We start from the raw sequence: 17,168 nt of genomic DNA, 5'->3' as shown, positions 1-17,168 counted from the left end.
TGGCATTTTTTGTTTTCTTGACTTTATAATTTATAACAGTGTTTAGATGCTTGTCAAATAGTATATGCATTTAGGGCTTGTGAAAAGAGACAAACTAAACCAACCAGTGAAAACAAAGGTATCTGATAATCCATAAAGGAGGAGCTCATAAACAGTAACAGAAATTCTAAGTCTTTTGCGTATCCCTTAAGACTTAATCTTTGGGATATTTTTAAGGTTTTTCCTTGATATCCTGCTTGAGGACATTACATAGAAATAATGGCTGCTGTTACTGAGGCAAACTACTGTAATTAACTAGTATTTATAACAAAGTCTTACCTGTGAAAAGGAATTTAGATTTTCAGGGCTTTTTTCCTAACAGCCAACTGATCTAAATTCATCTATTTTAAATTCATTCAGCAGTTCAGGAAAAGATCATTGATTATTGATTCTTTAAAAATTCCCTAGAGTGCTAATTCTCGTAGACAGTTTCCACCTTGACCTTTTTTTGCATTCAAGAAACTGGTTTCTAATCCAAATACTGTATTGCTGACACACTAGGTGCTTCAGGGGGTTGGGTTTTTTAGGTTACTTTAACTTTTTAAAATTTTTTTGGGTTTTACTAGAGAAAGAGAGAGAAATATCTATTTGAGTTTATTGCACTCTAATATATGCACCAAGGTATCTAATAGTGCAGCCTACTGTCTCAGACAAGAAAACATTCAGAAATTGTAACAGAAGGCATCCAGCAGCTTTAACCCGGAGTTAATGATGGATAGTAAGTTGATGACAACACTATAAGAGAATTTAAGTATTTTACCTTTAAGTGAAATTAGAATGAAATACCAATTAAGCTTGTTTTAGAACCCTTATCATTGTTAATTTGCTTTGCAATCCAACTAAACCTTTCACATTTCTTAATGCTGCGCTACATTGTGGTATTCAGCTAAATGATTTGCCTACAAATAGGATAAAAGAGCCATATGATCACAATTTAGCTTTCAGTCTGAGGGCATATATTGCTGGTTAAAATAAGCTTATGAAACTTATGGAGTGATATGTCAACTTTGAATTAAACCATTCAGAAAAGTTACACATTTTAATGATAATTTCTGATACCTCATTCAGAGTTTTTTATTAGTTTCTGCTATATGAAAATATATCTGATTTTTAGAGCTCTTATAAGAACATACTGGGTACTTAAACTTCTAAAGCAGCTTTGTACAATGTATGAATGCTCTATTACAACTCAGCAGGTGTATCACACATGTTTATTTACCCCAAATGTACCTATTCATTTAATTGGTTGAGACAGACTACTTTACTGTTCTTGTCACTTTGCAGTGGCATCAACTGGCTTCCTTCCTCCTTTCTACATCAATGGAATAATGAGTCAAGTTTAATTTTTACTTCCCTTTCTTAGTGAAAATGATAACCAAGGAAGACTTTGGGTTCCTGTCTGACTGTGTGGCATCTATTTTAGTTTGAGTCAACTACATTTGTGTGCAAAAGTTAGGGCATTTCACAGTGTGCAGACTTAATATTTTCTTCTGTGCACCCAGATTGCCTCTTCAGTTAAATTGGTGGACTGCACAGATGCAACTCGCATACTCCTCGTGCATATGTCACACAAGAGGTATGCTTTAGTTCAGGAATTCTACCAGCCCAACTAATGTTTCTGAGAGCAGAAGTTGATGATGTGGTTGTATCTTTTACAGATCTCCTTAGATAGGGTGAGAACCTGCTCTTGGACAGCACGGGACTTTAATACCTGCTGTTGTGAGCCACCTCATGTTAAGGAAAATATGACAGCAGTGGTGTGGTTGAGGGTGCAAATTCCCTGGACATAGACAAGTTTGTGTGTGTCTCAGCATAGTAAGCACTCTTCACACAGTTCAGTTCCACTTCCTACATCAGTGCATCTGCTGCAAGTGTTGGTTAAATATAATACATAGAGCAGCCAAGGAAACTGTTCCTTAAAGCAGAATATCTCTTGCTTTGTCTGTGGAGAACAGCTCGTGTTGCTAGCAATGCAAGGAAAGAGAAATTTCTTTTTGAAAAAGAAAATATGTTTTCCTGAGGTTTGTCTTGCAGTACATTTAACTACAGATGGATGTCAATGAAAATTCCAGGCACAAGATTTCTTATGATATTGTCAACAAAGTTATTTACATAACAAAATTATTTATTAAAAATAAGTTGTTCTGATTATAAAAGTGCCACATAGATGTCACTCCTATTCCACAGCACAAGAAAATGGACCCAGAAACTTCATGTGTATAACAGATTCTGCTTTAAAGTTTTTGACAACATTTGGCAAATTTATTCCCAGAGCAGGCACAATAGTTATTGGTACTACGGTTCAAGTTGTTAGTCTTAGCTACAAATTTACCACTAATAGTTGCCTACTATTGTCAAGTGCCATGTTACATGAGGACATAAAAATGTAATAAAAATTAAACTTTTAATGTAGGCAAAAAAAATTCCACCAAATCCATGGATAAAATAAAATTGTGCTATCTTACTAGATGAAGAATAGAATTTTAAAGTATCTTTTATTTGCTCCTTGATATTTCTTAAGTACTTGTCCTCAGTACTGGGACTGTCTCAGATATAGCCTCTGAATAATAAGCTAAAAAAATTAATTTGAAAGTAAATGAGAAAAGAAAAATTGGGTACTTATTTCATATGATATGTATAACTGTTGATGAAATTGCTGACCTAAAACAAAACTAAATATCTCTATGTGTATATTCCATTTTAGTATTAGTATCACCTAGTATTTCAGATGTCTGTGCATCTAAACATTTAAATAAGTTCTATGTGAACTCTGCACTTTAAAAAGAACACTTACCTTAAAGAATACAGGGACTACATGTGTGTGTCTACAACACTTTTTTATGTTGGCAATATTTTTGTGAGCTTGGGCACCATTCAGCAGCGCGATGCCTGTACAGGACTGGAGGATGTGGCCAACAGAGTGCTTACCTAGTAGCAATCAGAAGACATCATTTAAACCCAAACTTTTAACTTACTTGCCATCAGACTGAGACATACTTGAACACCATTATTTTTTAATTCCACATATGTTTTGATTATTATTACCTAATAGTCAGCATTTGATACCTCAAAATACAGATAGAAATTGCTCAAACCTCAGAAATATCTGCTCTATGAAACTTCTGTTTCATAAAGGCCTGTGGGTTTTTCTGCTTTATCTTGTAAACCTTATCACTACTTGTATAAGACTTATTTTTTGAGTTAGAAATTTAGCAACAAGCAGACATGATTGCTTTTTTTATTTAATGTTTTTTTTCTGTTCAAAGATAAATATTTTCTCCTTGAACTTTCTTTCTTCACTGTGGTACAGAAGAGGAATGCAGGTAGCTTTTTGTTCATATGAGTTTTGCAAAAGCAGAAGAGTCATTGCCTGTACTGTTATTTCATGTGTATGTCATGATCTTTGAGCTTTCAACCTTTACCCTGTTGCAAATCAAGTTTCTGCTAGCACAAGCAGCTCCTGAAGCAGCCACTTTGGCCATAGTCAGCCTACCTGGGTTTCCTGAGCATGTTCACCCTGTGGTTTCACATATTCTGAAACAGGAAGCAATTTAGTGAATTCTGTTCACTGGAAGGGTCAAATGCCCTCTGCTTAGAAAAAGACAACTGACCTAACAGGCCTTACCAAGTGGAAATAACTTCTTCTGTTTGCTGCTCAGTTATTTTATTGTCTTTCTTACATTGCTAAACATGTTGTCTTGTTTCTGCTGGGGCTTTACATTTTTCACAGCACTTCTCCATTCAATAGATGTATTATATGAACACAGTTGATTCAATAGATGAATACAGTTGGAATTTTTATTTTATCTATAAACAATTTAAACTTAAGGATGGACAGATCTGCATAAAGCAGTACTTCTCTCATTCTCTGTTCATTGGGGAAAGGAAGCTGTGCATATCAGGTGTGCAATTCCAATTTACAAGATCAGGACTCATAATCTTGAAGTTGTTCTTTAAGCAATGTAAATGATGACAACATCCTTAACTTTAAAAACAAGAACAATTGCTTTCAAAGGTATTTTTTTCCTTATTACTGCTATGGGAATGAATAAAGATTGAGATTTTCTTCCAGAAGCACAAAAGATTGAGGTTTTTTACAGTACATTTTCCCTCTTCTAGATGCGGGAACAGAACTTGTAGAGGTTTGTAACTATTGCTTCATCACTATACTTTTCAGTGAATAAATATTGCTCATCGATAAAACCTCAGGCAGACGGTCAATAATGGTTGAGTATTAGGTAAGGCTACAATGGATGCCTGGATAAATTTATAGGTTGAAGGAAAAGACAACAGAAAACTCTGAGCGCTAAAAAGAATATTTAAGCATTCTGTAGGGATTAGAGCCAAGTTGTTCACTGGATAGCAGGTATCTTCTTACCCTTTGGGAAACCTAAGAGTTATGTGGGATTTTATTATTAGAAATGCTAAAGAACAGTTTTGTCAGCAGCATTATCTTGTCCTAAAGATTCTTGCTTAGTTCCATATATAATTTTATTCAGTCCCATAAAAAAGCAAAATAGATGTTTGTTTGCTAGACATTTATAATTAATTATACCTTGCACCAGAGGAAGTTTCTTTAAAATTTCCAAGTGTTACACATTATACCATAGAGCTAGATAGATGTGCCAAGCCCTGCTTTAACAGATTATGAACTTAGTAAATACAAAAGCAGGGTAACAGCAGAAGTCATCCTCTAAGGTGGTTTGAGATCACATAGATCTCCTTTTTTCTATTTCTGTTAATTGAATTTAATTTTTTTTCTTCATTTGCAGTGTTTGACATGCTTTTTTCTATTTTTTTTGGTGAGGCTTAATAGGCATATTATCCATTTCTTTGATTTCTTTGTAGACCCGAGTGCGAGTTAGACAGCTAAAGAAAAAAAAATCTGAACTTCACCTTTTTGAAAATCGAGGCAAAAAAGGAAATTCCTCATTTGTCCCCCTGCATTATAAGGTCATGCTTGAGAGCTTTATTATCATACTGGATTTTTTTCCCTCTCCTTGTGGGTTCACAGCCATTTAATTTGTCTGCCAAAACTATTGGAGATTCTTTATTTATCCTCTGTCTGCAATAGGTACAAATGTAACATTGCTAGAGCTCATTTCTGTTTTTCCTGGAAAGTTAGAAGCATAACAAATATACTGCAGAACAGTCTTTCAGTGCATCTCTGAAATGTTTTCAGAAGCTTCTCATTGCTCACCTGTTTTGGCTTCCTTCACAGCCAGTTCGGGAGTGCAGAACATGAATTAGTGTTGTTTTGTGCCTGAGCAGCCTCCTTGACTGATGCTCTTTACAGGTCCATCAGGAAGGTGTAAATGACTTTTGTAAGAGTGTTTTCAAGTGTAGAAAAGTCCCGGAGGCTGCTTGTACACCAGCACTAAGATAAAACTTTAATTTAGGTCCTGTAAAATGTATAACTCAAACTGATGTTGTAGGTGTCTTTATAATTATTTAGTTTATTAAAAATTATAATGAGACTTGACTCATAGGCATGGGATCCCCAAGATACAAGATATATAGTGGGAAAAAGCACCTAAACTCACCTTTTTTTTCATAGGAATGTGTTAAATCTAAGCATTCCTTGAGCCTACATAATCAGAATACCCAAGTATCATTTAGTCATTCACTATTGATGTCTTCATAGATATGTAGAAATGAAGTCCTATTCATTACCATTTTCTGCTTACATAATACTCAGGGCACTTAAGGGACTTGGCAGCAGGGAAGCCTAGAGAGAAAGGTAATTTTGACAGAAGATAACTGTTGTGTTAAAAGGAAAATATTTCCAGAATTTGGATAGGGCCATTGAAGGATATGATGCATTGGCTTTTATTTGTTTTGCAGATCATTATTAATGATTATCAATAAGGTTTTTCTGTATGTCTTTTTTACTTGGGCCTAGAGGCTGTTCAATGAAAGATATTCATGTTCATTTTCTTGAATATGAGGGATGATTTTTCATAGATAGAAGTAGAGTTATCTAGCCAAAATAATAGTTTAGGAAACACGGAAATGGCTATATTCTAGCTCATAAAAGTCAGAGCCAAGGTGGAGTTGGAGCTGAAATTAGAAAGGGATGCAATGAATAACAGGAAGTGCTTCTACAGGTATGTCAGCCAGAAAATAAAGGTTAAAGAAAGCAGCACCTCTCTGATGAGCAATGCTGGCAGATTGGTAACAAATGCGGAGAAGGCTGAGATGCTCAGCAGTGTAGGAACAGTAACCAATAAGGGAATAGCAGGGGAGGAGTTTAGGGCAGAACTAACAAATCACAAACTTATCAGGGGAAACAGGGGAGTGGAATAGTACAAATGGATCACTAGAGTGTTGAGCCTCACTAAATAGACAGGGAATGGTCTGGAAGCTAAGGAGGGGGCTAGGATGAATGACAGGGAAGGTTCCAGGGAAAGGGGCAGAGACAGGGAGGATTGGCAACTTGGAGATGAGGGGGTTAGGGATGGGGGGGTGAACAGATATTAAACAAATATCAAATGAAAGAAAAACACACCACTGCACAGCAGTGGTTTTGTCTCAGTCTTTTATGGCAGACTCTTTTCATACCTCTCCAATGGATGGACTGCAAGACGGGGACTGGGGAAAAATGAAGAGGTACCTTGACAAATTTGGTAGGGGAGTCCAAGGTAACCACATGAAATTCAACAAAGCCAAGAGCAAGGGGCAATCCTCAGTATCAGCACAGTCTGAGGGGTTGAATGGATGAAGAGCAGTCCTGCCAATAAGGTCTTGAAGGTGCTGGTGGATGAGAGGCTGGCCATGAGCTGGTAGTGTGTGCTCACACTGCCCAGAGAGCCAAACATGTCCTGGACAGCACAAAAAGAAGCATGGCCCACAGGGTGAGTGAGGGAAGGCATTCTGCCCCTCTACTTCACTTTCATGACAACCCAGCTGGAGAGCTGTGTCCAGCTCTGGGGTCCTCAGCACAGGAAGGACATGGATCTGTTGGAGCAGGCCCAGAAGACTGCCACAAAGCTGATTAGAGGGATGGCGAATATCCCCAAAGTGGAGAGACTTGGACTGTTCAGACTGGACAAGAGAACGTTCCAAGAGAGACATTACAGACTTTCAGTGCCTGAAGAAGACCTAGAAGACAGCTGCTAAGGGTTTCTTTTTTTTTTTTGAAAGAGCATGGGGCAAGGAGTAATGGCTTTAAAGTATTTAGGGGAGGTTTAGATTAGATACTTAGAGGAAATTCTTACTAGGAGAGTGAGGAGGCACCAGAACAGGTTGATCAGAAAAGCTGTGGAAGCATTCAAGGCCAGGTTGGATAGAGATTCGAGCAACCTGGTCCAGAGGAAGGTGTCCCTTGGAACAAGATTATCTTTAAGATCCCTTCCAAATCAGACCACTCAGTGATTGCATTATAAAAATAATTAACTTGCTAGATGTATCATTTCAGGATGATGATGTTTGCTTGACAAAATAAGTTCTTTGGTTTATCATTTATCTTTCTCTCCTTTTTCTCCCTTCCCCCTGCTTTGTGTTGTTGAAAGGCAGCAATATATTACACAATTTTCTGGTATAATGATGGTACTCTGAATCAATAAATGAATCCTCATGTTGCACAAAGGATACTGAGCAATTTTATTTCATAATAGGATGCAGAAAGTGACCATACTCTGCATTTCCTGCCCTCATAGTGGTTTTTGGCTTTCAAGTCTCCATCAATCTAAAGAAAGTAAGAGTCAAGTGAGATAGAAGCAGCAGTGAAGAGACATGAAAACTAACGATAAGGTAGGAAGCAGACAGATCTATACCAAAGTTCAGGTTACAGTCATACCTCTGTCTCCATGTATGCTGTCACACCACTCCCAAATTCTGTGTATTGAAGAAGCCATTAGCATCTGAGAGACAGATTCTCTATCTGAAGAAAAGATTTCCATTGAGCTCTGCATCACAACATTGCATTTAATTAACTAGCAAAACACCCTGAAGTAAAATTGAATTAAAGGTCTCACTTAAGGTAAGGAAGGTGAAGAATTTCAGGCTTAATTTGCCATATGGTATTTCATTATTTCAAAGGCAATGTGAAATTCCTATATAAATGGCCAAATTGGTCATTGACATAGTAAAATTCTTGAATGCTGTGTCTTAAGCAGAATTTCTTCTCTTTTGGACAAAGTAAATTTACGTAATTTGCAGAAATTTTGTACAACAACTCCATGTTGGCTGAGATTAATTATGTGCAATACCCTGGGAGCAAACAGACTCAGTGTTTCACTCTCTAATTGGATGGGTGAGATAAGTTATAAAGTTCTTGCTCTTCCTTTATTCTTGAAAAATCCTAACAAAGTTGTAGGAAACTGCTTTGGAGTGCAGAGGGATGTTTTTCTTACCTTCTGCCTTCAATGTAATTTTTTTTGTGTGTGTAGTACATATACAATCTATCACGCAGTTTCTACTACAGAAGCAAAACATCGCCTCTTTTTGGAACAAAGTCAGCACCAGCTATATGTTCATAACTGACAGAATACCATTTCCATATGAATTTCTCCATTCCTGTTGTTTCTATAGACTGTTACCAGCCTATATAAATATGCCATACATTTATATTTTAAACATGGAATGGGTCTAAAATGTTGTCTTTTTCCTTTCTTTTATAGTAGCCAAATGACACATAAGCTTTTTCTATTGACATAATAATGGTTGAGAAGTCAAAGGAGGTGTATTAGACAGGAATATTCACAATATGAATTCAATCTGTATTTTTTTAAATAGATCAAAAATGCAATAACCTCTGATTCCTTTCCATTATAACATCTCAAATATTGTCTTCTAAGAAAAGAGTTTAGAACATACCTTATATCTATGTAATGCTTTAAATCCCATATACAGCTAATGCTGATCTTCATTTGAATGTAGGGAGGTATAAATACTTATATGTGGAAAAAAAGTTACTGTCATTACACTTGATTTTGAACTTCCATTTCTGCAGTAAGAAGATGATACCTGCACAAACAATAAGAAAATGTGGTGGAAGTTGTAAAATTGTTAGGGAAGTTGGCATTTCCCTTCATGGAAGAACGTATGCTTATATAATTATGGCGTGCTTTCATTATTATTCTCAAAACTTGACTGTAGAACATACATCTTACCATTGGAATTGTTACTATTTTATATTTCTATCTGCAGTATCTCCCCTCATGTTCTATCCAGTTGCCTTTAATCTGTGGGCCAGAGGATGAGTTGTGTGCAAAGATGGAAGATTTGAAGTAGTTTATTATGGAAAACAGAAAGTTGTGAAGAAATGTTAGGGCTTCTATACACAAAAACTTAATGTCCAAAGAGAGAGGTCTCTGGATAGGGCAAGAAGTACTGTGATTAGTTTGACCATCAAGAACAATAATCTTGTTCTAAGGGGCAGTTAAGCAGTGGAGTAGTTTGCTAGGGCTGGATTCTCTGTTGCTAGAGGTTTTTAGAAACTGGTTAGGCAAATATGTTAGGTGTGGGGTTTGTGCCACTTGTTACTTGGAACATAGGATGCACTAGACAGACTCCTGAGGTGTGTTCCAGCCCTATTTTTTTGTTTCCTCTATAAAGGTTTCAGGACAGACTACATGAAAATCATTACTAAAAATCTATTAAAACAATTACAATCACTTTACCCAACAAACCATCTCTTAATTTTTTTCAGAGATGTCTTGGTTTATTGTGGCCTGTTAGGTTTTATTAAATTGATCCTTGCCATTTATCATTCACCATCTGGTTTCTCCTAAGTGTTTATATATTGATTCCTTTGTTACTTAAATCTGACCGGGTAAGAAAAGGAAGCAGTTATCTTCTGTTCAGAGAAAACAAGAAAAGTTAACCAACACCTGTAGCATGGGCCCTGCAATTCTTATCATGTTTATATGTTGATAAATCTGTCCAGCATTTTCAGTAGTCTAGTCAGTGCTGCTTTGCTGTCCTGAGTAATCCCTCAAGTCTCACCCTACAGCAGCCTTGTGCCATGCAGCTGGCATTAGATGCCCTTGACAGGATTTACATAACCTCCACCACCCCTGAGAGGAAATGTTTTCTTTAGGCTGCACTTGAGGCCCTTACAATGTCACAAGTTTTAGTCCGTCTCACATGGACATATGTCACACCGACATTTGTTGTTCTCTCTAGCATTAATATGAATGCCTTGAACCCAGTAGTATTGTATTGTAGAGTGATCCTATGAAAACTTGAAAGGGGTAAAAAGACAAGAAAAGTTTTTTCTCAGCTAGCTATAAGAACCTTGAAAATAGAAGAAAAATCTCAACTGAAATTGGCTTTAGATTTTATAAACTATTCATATGAAAAACATTTCTTAAGAATCTTTGATACTATCAATTTTTTGTACATAAATGCTTATGTGTACAAAATGCTTATGTGATAAGCATTTTATATGAAAAATGCTCAAATAAATTTCTGTTCTGAAAAAGGAAATATTCATTTAAAAGACAATAAACAAAAACTTATGAGTATTTTATGATATTGTTTTATTTTGGCATTTTTTATTCTCGTCTTTTACGGTTTGAGTAGCCATTCATTAAGACTGACATTTTCAATCCTGAAATATATAGTTAAGCATTTCTCCAATTAGAAAATCAGATATATATTAAGTTTTTTGCCTGAACTAGGTATTTCTTACATCATATGTGTATAGTAACAGTTAATATTTGCATTAGCAATAAAATTTCAGTAGTTAAGATTTTTTTTTTTTTTTTTGCAAGGTGGGGGAACTTTAGAAGCCCTTATTGCCATCAGACAGTAATGTAACTGAAAACTGAGTACATCCTGTTGCAGATCCTTAAAAGAACTAAAGAAATTCTTGTGGATTTATCATTTACAATTGAGAAGTCCTATTTCCTTAAACAGGCATTTTACAGGTGTTTGATTGTTCTAATACAACATAACCTTCCAGGAAAACTTGTTCTTCTGAATTGAATTACAGAACTTTCAAATGTTAAATAATAAAGATTTGCTTTAAAAATTACTGTGGCACATTTCTTATCATTAATTACTGTTATCTATACAGAAATCAACTACATTCCATTTACTTGTGTGCCACAATATTGCATGTTTTCTGAATTCACTCCAGGATAACTGGTGTAAAGCAGGAAAATGGAACACTGAGAACAGCGACATTGAAATTTGCAATGAAGAGTATTGACATGGTATAAGGTGTAGTGATATTAGTTTGCATCATGGAGGCACCCCTGGGATAAGAATATATAGGTCTACAACAGCTATACTTTTTTCATGATACCACAGTATTGTTGCAATGGAGTTCAATTCACTTTCCTCTGCATATTCTCAACAATTTACTATTAACTTGTCCAGTGAAACAGAGGGTCATAAGGCTTTGAAGCCAGTTTGAGGGAGTGCATCTTGAGATGATCAAACCCTTCTGGTGCCTCAGACCCTGAGATTATCTGAAAAATATCTCAAAGTTGCCCGATATCCCTTCATTTTAGCCCTGTTTTTCAGGGAAACAGTAGTAAATTGGATTCTTAAAAATGCCTCTGTCGCAGTGTGCATCCTTCCAGTGAAACAGTAAGAAGCTTCTTATTGTGACTGGTTTATATGAATTGTTAAGAATTGCTGGAAATATGTTCATGATATGACACAAGCCAAGACAGTTGAATATTCAAAACCAATGCTTATGCTCTCTTCTTTGACACATTTCTTTTCTAGATTTTATGGTTAAGGGAACAAAACACAATTAAGCTTCATGTGAGACTTAAGTAGGTAACCCTTTATGCCAAATTGCTAATATACTAAAAATGTTAAATATTTCTAGGGAAATATAGCTTCCATTCCAATTAAGTTTAAAACAAGTAGCACCTTTACCTACACAATACTACAAATTTAATATTCAGTTATGGAGGCAAGTTTTACTCTAATTTCACACCATTTTATATGTGACATTAGGATAAATATTCCTTAGAGAAGATGTAGTGGAAGGGTGTAAAAAAGTAGGATTTAATGTGATTAAATTCTTCTGAAAGTAACAGAAAGGTTTCCACCAAGTTAATGCAGATATAGGTGAATATTTTGAATTGAATGAATAGAGAATCTGCACAGTGACTGCAGCAAAGATTAATTTGTGTCCATCAGCTATGTTTTTCTGCCAAAGCAGTGACATGCAACCAGTTCAGTAAACCTTCTTAAGGCTAAAACAAATGGAAGTAGTCTGAAGTGCAAAATCTTTCATGTATTTGAAGGCCCCAGTTGTCTACATGCACTGAATTTTTGAGCACTGTAGTCTTTTAGAAAATTAGACTTGATATAGATAGGGATTACATTTTTTCCACAAACAATATATCAAAAATTTACTTTTGTCTGTGTATTTAGTGGCTACAATGAGATTTCAATTATCCAACAATGGACACTATTTTGGTATGCAATATCTATATGTGAAAGTAAACTATTTTCCTTCATGTGCATTATTTTGCAATTATTTTCAAGATGAAGAGGTGTTTTAATGCTGAAGGTGAGAAGAGTTACACTTTCTCAAGTATTACACAATGACCTTTTTTCAAAGTCCTCTTAAGTCATCACTAGAGAGTTGATGATGCTCTTACAAAACACTCAATTATTGATTTTTAAGCACTTTTAAGATTCTTGAGATGAAGCTTATATGCTTGTATAGTTTAGAAGATGCATCACAACTTATGCTTTGAAAAAGATTCCAGATATTTATGGTTGTATGTCACACATGAACTCCCAAGGAAGTACTCTTCTAGTTGAAGTGCAGTCAAATCAAAAGAATAGAAAAAAAGTGAAAAGCTTTAGCAATAATTAACAGCACCTAAAAACATCAGTATTTAAAACTCGATAGACATAACAACATGAAGTAAAAATGGTACTTTTCCTTCCATGTAATTTATTTCTCAAAATATTTCTCAAAATCCATAGAAATTTTTGTGGAAAATTCCTTTAATTTATCCATGCAGACAAATGTTAAAACAGAAAATGATGTTTAGTCTGTGGCATACTGTGAATTACTTTTGTTGTTGTTATTATTTAATAGGGGCAGGGGGTTTTTGGGGATTTTTTTTTTTTTTGCATTAGGGAATTTAGCATACAGTACTGCTACTGTATAATGAGGTTTTTATGAGGAAGTGTCTATGAAGTAGTGGCATTTTTACATGCTTGAACAGATGTGGATTAAATTTGCCAAACAGGGAACACAATCTCATTCACTAAATGGATAATAGTTTTCTTTCAAAATGTAGACATTTGTTATGAGATTTATATTTGTCATTCGATTTCTGAATATTGGTAATGCATAGCCACTATTGATTTCAATATGGGTTGGGAGTTAGATGTCCATCTTTTGGCATTTTTATATTTGTCAAAATCATAGTTTTAACTCAGAATAGGGTTTTTCCTTTCAAAAGCATAAGGGTTAAATCAAATTTTTTAATTTGTAAGAATGCATGCTATAAGCAAAACATTTTTCACAAGTACATATCTAAATAAATTTCTCCAATTTACAGATACTTCTGAGCTTCATTTTTAGACTAAAATTCAGAGACTGTAGGCAGACACACTTATATTAATTTATGTATTTTGTGTTGAAATTTCAGACACCCATAATTTATATACCAATATATGAGGTGTACTTACCGAGGTGTAAGTACTGATTGTACTTACAATTTTCAATTTCTCTTTGTGCTAGCTTTCAGAAATATTTTAATAATTTTCTATTTCTTTGTTGATAATCTGGTCCCTAAAATATTTTTAAATAGAGTGAGCTGTAATTTTCAATCACAGAAACTAAATCTGGTTTGGTTAGAATTGCACAGACAGGACTGAAGTGGAATCATTTACTCAGGAATTTTTCTTTTATGAATAATGAGAATTATAAAATTATGACAATTGTTCTGCAGATGACTAAAAACACCATTAATGGACTAATTGCTATTGTAATTACTATTATAATTATTAAATATGTTACTTCTCTTACAAAATTTTTGAAGTTACAATGGTCAGTTTTCATCAATGAATTATTCTAATGTTTTGTAAATATCTTCATACATAGTTATTTTCACATTGCATCTTTTTGGCAGAGAATAGGTTGCACGTTATATCTAGGTGAATAATGAAGATAGCTCAAAATTGGGGAAATTTTAAATTGGTGAACCCAAAACCACTACAGACAATGTGATGTTACATGTACAGGCAGAATGATCCATTTCATGTCCATATGTCTAAAAAACTGGATGTTTCTTCAGAGATTTCAGAGGAACAACCAGCCATATGTGTGATTTCATGACTGAGAAATTTCCCTCACAGGCTCTTATCTGTCTTGTTTCTCTGTAGCCTCTATGTTACAGCCTATTAACAGCCATGTAGTTTGGAAAAGGGACACTGCTGGATACTGAGCAGGGAAACCTTCCAGATGAGAGGAGAGATTTGTCCTTTCCCATAAGCAAGTCATCAGGCATAATTATAGTAATGAGGCTGGCAAGGACTTGTGGGGTTCAGCAGAGAGTTGCTGAGGTTCTCATTTAAATAATATTGCTGATTACAGACATCCCCATGTTTAAAAATGTAAAGATTTTCATTTTCAAAGAGGAGAAATGAAAAGCACTCACTTCAATGAAAAGTTGCAGGAAGTTAGCCTTAAGATATTGGCAAAATTTGAATGACATTGTGCAGATAAATAACAGACCATTTTGTCAGATTCCATTTTACAGCTGCCTGTACTGTTAAAAAATTATTCTACTGCTTGAGAATATTACTTTTTTAAAAGTAAAAGTGCTTTAAAGTGCTTTTTTAAGAAATGGAACATACTGAAGCCTTTTCCCAGGCTTTTCTATTGAAATAAACCAACAAAACAAAACAAAGTCAACACCACTCAACTCAACAACCCCTCCACACCGAATGTCTGTGTGGTGCTACCAAGGGTTGATCTCTGTTCTCACAGCTGAACCTGGCCGGGATGTTGAAGGGCATCCCAGAGGGAGGTATGCTACATAGCACCCTAATTGTTATTGTGCTATGCAGCAAGGACAATCTGAATAGTATTACTAGGCAAGGGTGACATTCTTCTAATCCTCCTACTTCTACGTCATTTGTCCCAGTAAATCACTCTCTAACTTACGGTCTTGCTGAATCTGTGTGGTGTACTGGTTCACCACCTACAGAAATGAGGAGCTGGCTGAAGTGAAGATTATAACTGCAGGGAGTGGATGCTTGTTAAAATTCTCTATTATGCTCTATTGGCATTTCATAACAGAGAATGGATGGATTAAAAATGTGCACTGATTACTATACAGCTGGGACTTTTTAACAAAACGGCTGCATACTTGTGGTACACCAAAGAGCTAAACTATGTTCTCAGAAACATTAAACTGTGAATCCATGAAGACTCTTACTTGCAGGGATGAGGTTGCAGCTTCTCTCCCTTAGTGTGCTGGGTTATGTTCCTTGTGTGGGTGACATTTCTGGGAAGCATGGAAAAGTTCTGGGAGTCTGGTTGATGCCCTAAGTTTTAGCTTTCATATTTTCCAGATTCTGTACTGCTTTAGTATAACTCTAAACTTCCTATAAAGTGTTCACAAGTTTTCGCAGTTTAGTTAGACAAAACAATCCTTTTCCAGCCTGAGAACCAAGGACATCATTGCATCTTCAGGCCCAAAAACTGTAAACAACAGCGAATTAAGGGGAGCAATCTGGGAGGATGGGACTTGACCTGAAGATGTAATTGGACAATTAACCCCCAATATGCAAATGGATCAAAGCTTATAAAAGTGTGAAAACTTGTGACTGGTCCTCCATCTTGGGTCCATCTTGGGTGTAGCCAAGGCCAGGCTCTTGTACTGCCCAAGGTGTATCCTTTGAAGGCCTTTTAACAAATAACTACTTTATTCCTTTAACAATGTCTAGCCTCTGTTCCAGGTAGCCTCTCTAGGCATCATGGTTTGATATGGTCAAGAAGAATACAATGCACTCTGCTGCTTTCTGTCTCTATTTTTTCACACATGTTCTGTTCACCTGCAGTAAAGCAAATTACACCATATTGCATAAAACTCTCACAGATATTTGAATAGCATTCACTTTTCAATTTAAGGGCTTTGTTTTCTCAAAATACTATGTCAAATAGGTGAAGTGGAACTCACAATTGACACAGCTTACCAAGCCAAATCGAGCCCAGCTCTAAACAGTCATTGCTACCATCCCATCAGTAGTGTGTGCTGTGTGAATTGAGACCTAACAAAATTCACTTTGACTTGAAAGATAAGATAAAGTTTTTCTTGACATCTCCATCAACATTTTACATTTCCTAACATCTCAACCAGTAAAATTTTCACTGATATTCTGAAATCTTATACAAAATTTCAGACGGTAAAAATATAAATTATCTGTTATTTTGCCTATGCCTATTTCTTCTGTTTATCTAGTGATGATTTTATTTTTTACTGCACATGTTTTTTTGTTTTGCCCACCTCTCTGTAACTCCTGTAGGTAAGACCTGCCAGGTGATATTCAGCATCTCCCCTTCCCCCTGTTCTTTTTCTTTCCACTTTCAGTGAATATAAAGGTTGCACATAATGTAAAGATTTGCCTTCTGTTCTTTGGTACAAAACTAAATAACAGTATGTACTTTCCTAGTCCCATAAAAAGACTTCTAGACCCCTCTAGTATTACTTACACCAAACATTACCCAGAGCAACACTTTAGTTATCATACCAGACAATCTTCCTGAGCTCGTTCTACATAATTGCCATCCCTATGGAAATTTTAGTCAGAATAAGAAAAATTGTATGAGTTAGAATAATTAGACTACTATCAATAAATAAAATAAAAATGGGAAGTTTTGTGTCAAATTCTTATTGACAAGGTAAATTTTGATTTAGAATTAGTGAAATGTGGTCTGCTCTAATAGTGAACCACAAAATTTGACCTAGCCTTTTTATTGTCTTAAATTTTTCATTTCTTAAGTTTCTTAAACTTTATTTCTTATGTAAAAATAGAATATAAAAAAGAGAACTGAGACCATCCTTCGTTGTCATGTTGAAAATCACTCAGCTGATGACTATTGAGTGAATTGATCAGCTCTTGCAGTTTTCCAGATCTCGTCTTCAGGGGTGCTAGATGTGGCTTATTTGATATTTAACACTTACAGTAGC

The sequence above is a fragment of the Lonchura striata genome, chromosome 2, assembly GCF_050655825.1.
Source record: "Lonchura striata isolate lonStrDom1 chromosome 2, ASM5065582v1, whole genome shotgun sequence".
Classification (NCBI taxonomy): Eukaryota; Metazoa; Chordata; class Aves; order Passeriformes; family Estrildidae; genus Lonchura; species Lonchura striata.
This window is presented reverse-complemented; position numbering follows the sequence as displayed.